Source organism: Haliotis asinina, chromosome 5 (genome assembly GCF_037392515.1).
Source record: "Haliotis asinina isolate JCU_RB_2024 chromosome 5, JCU_Hal_asi_v2, whole genome shotgun sequence".
NCBI lineage: Eukaryota > Metazoa > Mollusca > Gastropoda > Lepetellida > Haliotidae > Haliotis > Haliotis asinina.
Window position 1 is genome coordinate 17,842,081 of NC_090284.1, and position 7,089 is coordinate 17,849,169.

A 7,089-nucleotide genomic window follows, 5' to 3' on the forward strand; every position below is an offset into this window, starting at 1 on the left:
GATAATAAGAATAAGTACTTGAAGTGAAATGCATATGACGATGCCATGTGGTCACGCTTTAAATGTATGCTTATACTGACGCCATGCACATCAATGGGGCCCGTAAGTCTTTTAAGGCGCTACTTTCGGTACTAACCTGGTTCCCGGCCCCCAATGCGCGCACCAACTTGCGATATTACGAGACGGGGCCCAGCTTACTTGCGCACCAGGTTTGACACGCACATATTCAAGATCCAGTTCTGTTTCCAAACTTCATGATCATAATTTGGAGACTGAACAGAAATTTGTTATTTCTGCTAGGATTATCGATTCCTTACTGTCAACTGACAACCATTAGAAAGAGTATGAACTGTTGTTTGTCAGCGGGTGTACTAAGGTCTCGCGAAGTGCTGTGATCTACTTATGGTCCCTCTTGACAATGACGATGACGTTTTCTTTACAGAAAATTGTCTTTTATTTCGTTAATCCCGCTTCTGCTAGACGGATGCTTCTCAGGTCCAAGGATACGACAGCCTGTGTACGTTAATATGATCTCTTCTGGGAGAAATACGTCTTCGATCCATCGTACTTACCGATGGTGTCTTGTTCGCTTTTATTTAGATAGGACTGGTGTGAAGAGAATATCAAGTGAAATGCGAGTTTGTGCAAGGTTACAACTGCCACACAACTGCGCAAAATGGATATTGTCATTCATAGTTGCGAAGCCGTTGTGTTGTATGAGTGGCTGTTGAAGGTGTATTACGTTAAAATGTGTGCGTGTATGTTTTGAAGATGGCTAGAATTTATATGAAAAACATGAATTCATACCTACATGTGAAACCTCTGTGATGTACGAATAAATGTTGATGTTGTATTACATTATAATGCGTCTAATATTTCTAAGATGGCTTTTGATTATAGGTAGATCTCATCCATTTTAACCATGGGAGCTGGTACAGTGTAAATCATGATGACTCGACGCCACAGGGTCAAACTAAATGAAGATATGAGTCTTTTGTACGACACCGATCATGCCTTGAGTATGAGTCAGTGAATTCCCTCATTACCTCATTATGTTGAATTGTGTGTTTCCATTTGCCACACGACACAATGCAGTGGATCTGGATGACCTTGAGTCAGGTGCCCGTCAGCAATACAGCCAACGACCTTGACCTTTCTTGCTTGCTCATAATGGGAGGGATACCCTGGCAAGCAATGAAGCCGTTCAATACTTTATATATCACATGACATCTGACCTTCATGCTTGAATACGAAATTGATTTCCGGTCTCATCGTTACACATACAACTCTCCTAGCAGTACACAAACCACTTTCAATTAGCAATCGACAAACATATGACCTGCTTTCTGTAACGCAATGAGGTCCACAACTTTGTCAAAATATGAGTGAGTGAGTGAGTTTAGTTTTACGTCGCACTTAGCAATATTCCAGCTATATGGCGACGGTCTGTAAATAATCGAGTCTGGACCAGACAATCCAGTGATTAACAACATGAGCATCGATCTGCGCAATTGGGAACCGATGACATGTGTCAACCAAGTCAGCGAGCCTGACCACCCGATCCCGTTAGTCGCCTCTTACGACAAGCATAGTCGCCTTTTATGGCAAGCATGGGTTGCTGAAGGCCTGTTCTACCCCGGGACCTTCACGGGTCTGTCAAAATATGTATCTTAGTAAACACATATCCATATCAAAATATATTCGGAAACCTGACTGTTTGTGGGAATGGCGTTGCACAAATGATCGCGGAAAAAGCCTCAGGTCGATATTTCACCCACACCGTGACTAGACAGTTGAAGTCACAGTTGAATTCTGAAAAAAACATGACCACGAAGAACCAGCCAGAACATCAGAGATAGGAATGTTATTATGACAGTACAATATGAAAACAGGTCATAGCCCATTTGGACTTACTGTACATTTGCTTCTGGCATGGACTCCAGCTGGATTTATTCCATCTCTTCAGCTGTTTGCAAGTTTGGACAATCTTGCCATAAATTAAAATAACATAAATATATACAGTTGTACTATGGTTAAAGATGGTGGTATGTTTAAATTTGCTTTGAATGTCTCGGGATTTACGTATCCAATAATTATACAACATTTAACTCCTTTTAAGCATATAATCGCTAACAATCTGAATTTCATAATTTAAACGGATTATTATGTTAAAAAAGCCATCTACCTACAAAACATATGAAACTCATCAATCAGTTCTATTTGTTTTTAGAGTTCGGTAATAAAATGTGAATCAACATTATTAAAAAAGATAAAAGCGATCTTGACGATATCAGGCGTCTTCTGTTTGTTGTTGACATATTCCTCCTGCAATCATCAGGTCAGAGCAAGTCGCACACCGACAAACACAAACAACGGTAACCTTTTGTCAACAATGATCGATAAACAAACAGCTACTTGAATTACACCATTCTTTATTAGATGGATGATCCTTGTATAGGAAAGGCGTGGGACAAACTATTCTAGCATTAGCAAACACGAATACTAACTTTCAGTCAACAATGATCTAAAAACAAAGAGACCCCTGAAGGACAGGGGTAGAATAGGCCTTCAGCAACCCATGCTTGCCACAAAAGGCGACTACGCTTGTTGTAAGAGGCGACTGACGGGATTGGGTGGGCGGGCTCGCTGACGTGGTTGACACATGTCATCGGTTCCCAGTTGCGCAGATCGATGCTCATGTTGTTGATCACTGGATTTTCTGGTCCAGACTCGATTATTTACAGACCGCCGGCATATAGCTGGATTATTGCTGAGTGTGGCGTAAAACTAAACCCACTCACTTCAAACAAAGAATGGATGAGTATGGATTTACGGGGCTTTTAGCAATATTCCAGCAGTATCACAATTGGGCTTCCCTTACTCTACCCACGTGGGGAATCGAACCCGCGTCTTTTGCGTGTCCAGCGGACACTTTAACCGTTAGACAACCCTCACCGGGCGGTAACTCCCCTGTGGCACTTGTCTCTGTCGTTGAGAGGCCACAGAGGGAAACTGAGTAGTGCCACATAAGTACTAAACGCTTGAGACATGGAGCATGGACAGACGACGATGGCCTCTATATCAAGTCCGGCGATCTCATGTACGTTATTCTCTTCCCCCAACTCACCTGCGTCCTCTTCGTGAAGATCTCCAACTTTTATATGGCAGCACTTGCTATAGAAGATTAGACAACCTACGAAATTATCTACGGGGATTCTAATTCTACGTTTTGCCAAATATCTTCCTTTAACTGTACTGTAATGTATTGTAATGTTTGGTGCAATGTATAATACATTTCATACGATATGTTTCATTCTAAGTATGGAGAGACCAAATAAATTAATCTCATGAAATGTTGAACATCTCTTCAGACGTAATACCCTCCAAGCTCTCCCCTGGGGTTTCACAATTTATGGGAACTAACCCTTTAAAAAGAACTTCGTAAAGAAATCATTCAGTTCAAACTTTTAAAACCTTTGAAGCCGCCAAGCATGATCGCTACATAATTCGGAGATTCGCTTCACTCATTTGGCCCAAAGCCAACATTATCTGAGGTTTTCAGAGACCAGGAAGTGCGTGACATATCATAGTATTAGCATTCTTGTCTACGGCTGTAGTGCTCACATGTCCTTGTGTGGATGACATAAAATGGTCAGTTTGACCCTCTTTTACTGTAGCGGGGTCAGAGCAAATTTGGTCCAAAAAGCTTGATAATAGAGGTTGTTGCCGTACCCAGCTGTCTATTGTACTCGCCTCTCCGACTGTCTATAGTACTCACCTCTCCGCCGACTATGGTTTAGGATCAAAGAGAGTCTATGTTAATGCTAATTGCATATCTATAGATATTGCGTTTAATGGTAGGTAGTGACATCATGTTTTGTACAAACACCTGAGGTGATAACAGGAGATTTTAATATATCACTAGATACGACCATGGTCATCACTTAAGGGATTGCACTAGTTTACCTGCCGAATATCCTTATAACATAGGCCATTCTTTTTATTATATAGTTTAAATCTTGTCATTTATTAAAATATCGCGATAAAAAATACAGTATCTTAAAAATCTACTTTATTGAAATCGAGTTTCTATTACGAATATAGCATCGGTGCAAAACAAAATTTTAAGTATTGAAACAAATACATTATTCGAATCAATGTTACCAAGTGAAACTACTGTAAAACCCTATTGGTAAATGAAAACATCTGAAAAATTGATGCCATGTTCTATTTGTGAAGTTGCCTACTTGTGGTGGCAGCCACTTAGGGAGAAAAATCCGATTTTTTACCACCTACTGACAGGAACATTGCTGTAAAATCCGTGAAACAAGTAATGGAAAATGTGACCTTGGGATACTGAAGTCCCCCATCTTTGTGTGCACGTCTGCCTTGTGTTCTATTCCCTAAGATATTGTCTCGAAAGCATTTTTAAGATGTGCTTAACTGTATTTGTGAGAGTGGGTTTTTTACAAGCACACATACGCTGGCTTCAGCGAAGCACATAGTGGTTATGCCCAATATGATTTTTTTGTCATTCGATGTCAGGAATTCCATTGTTAGAATTGGTCGGCTAACTTTCATCTCCGAAAAGACGAGAGATTTGGTTTACACAATCATGTATTCGTATCCCCATTGCTTAGATCGAAGCTTATGCTGTTGATCACCGGATTCTCTGGCCCAGACTCGATTCCTTATAGGCCATATAGCTGGAATATTACTGCGTGTGGCACGAGATGGATAACCTTTACTGCTACGTGATAGAAGCTCTGGTAAAATACCGCCCGTAAAATATCCACGTATGTCACACGGAACAAGGGTGTCCACAATGTTGCATGATACAGAGCCCGCCAGGTGAAATCGTGGTTAAAAAGGTGAGTGACAACATATTTTGTACTTGCGATATGATGTATCATGAACTAATGAACGAATATAAGTCATTTATTACCACATTTAGCCAAATAGCCATAAAAAGTGTGCACACAGAGTTGACATGTTTTTTATGAAATTGACATGTCTATCAAAAATGAAATGCTACAGACTGTGAGTGACGTCAAATGTGATTAAGTTACTGTTAGTATACCATGTACCCTCGAGGTTTGTTTATGTTCCTCGAGCTCGGGGAACATAAACAAACCTCGAGGGTACATGAGCCCATGGACCCCGAGTTACCAGTGAACAACGTATTTATCTTACCGAACACCTGAATTTTAATTTTAAACTGTATGAAGCACTTCTGTTGAATGCGAGTCGAATGGCCATTTTGCAGGCGACACAAGGTAAATAGATTTAGAGTTATCTCCTTTCCATCGATTTTCAGTCTCAAAACATCGGTAATTTCCGTACTTCATGCGTGATTCAATGTTATTCGAGACAAAGAAGTACTACCATGAAGCACCAGAAGAGTTCGGAGTTCCCAGAGGTGTACATTGAGAATAATACATCGCCTGTGAGCGAGATACAAAATAACAGAATAGCGCTTAGCCAGTCAGAAAGCGACATTCATGTGTGAGGTAAGATAAACAAGTTTGTAACCTTTGACAGTTGACCATGACGACTTTTTACACTGTATTGTCTCTATTTTCGGTTGCATCTCATTTACAAAATCTCCTTAGATGTTATTATTAGATACTGTACATGTTGTTGGTGAAATATCAATAATAGATAAGTAATCATTTACTGCCTTAAGATTAAGATCAATAAATTATCAAGATCTAAATAGTGCCACATTGTTGATAAATTAATTTATATTTTCTATATTTTCAGGAACAGGGTTGACCACATGAAGAGAAGAAGAACAAGCCAGGCTACCTATGTTTTGCAAAGTGACACAGATTGGTGGCTAGTATTGTTTCACATTTGCATGGTAAACGTGCACCTTGACTTGTATGCTGTTGTTGGGATTTCTTTGAGACGTTTATACATACCACGGATTGACAGTTTGTGATATAGTTGAAAGAACAAGATACCACCCTTTCAAAGAATACAAATGTTTCCTCATACGATGTACATTAGCCTTGACCAAATGGATACACAAACCCCAGGATCATGAAATAACTTGCAACTGAAACTGTATTTGCTAGAAACTATTTGCTTAAGTATTTGTGATCACATCCAAAACAGACCTGGACCGTGACCTCTAAATATCAGATGTGGCATTTACATAATGATGTTACATTGTCGGTATTTGACGGCACACCATGTTAGCCCTGGGCCGTTACTGGTAGCATGACGCTTGAGTTTAACGCGTGCGGCATTGAAATACAACAATAAAACCACTTCTGAAGAGACGGCGAGGTAAGTGGATGAACTTCTTAATCAATGGGAGCGGTGAATGTTCTAGCACCGTCTTCAAGTAGGTCATGTCCGCATTGTGAAGGGAAGCATGTATTCAAGAAGTAATGTTCACACAGTTGGGTTGATACAACGAGTGGAGAAATCTGTTATATGCGGATCATATAAGTACACTGGAGGATTACGACAAGCTCCAGACAATTGTAATGTATTGTATTGTATTGTATTGCACAACTGTATAAACTGATCATCTGCTCGATCAATCCACATCACCTCTATCAATCCACATCGCCTCCACAAATCCACATCGCCTCTATCAAACCACATCGTATCCACAAATCCAGATCGCCTCCATCAGTCTACATCGCCTCCATCATTCCACATCGCTACCATCAATCCACATTGCCTCCATTAATTCACATCGCCAATATCAATCCACGTTGTCTCCATTAATCCACATCGTCTCTCCTCCTTCAGTCCACATCGTCTCGCATTCTTCAATCCACATCGCCTCCACAAATCCACATCGCCAACATCAATCCACATAACCTCCATCAATCCCCATCGCCAACACGAATACACATCGCCTCTATCAATCCACATCGCTTCCATCAATCCACATCGCCTCCACCAATCAACATCGCCTCAGTCAATTCACATCGCCAACTTCAATCCACATCACCTCCATTAATCCATATCGCAAACACCAACCCACTTTGCTTCAACCAATCCACATCGCCTCCATCAATCCATATCACCTCCACCAATCCACATCGCCTCCATCAATCCACATAACCT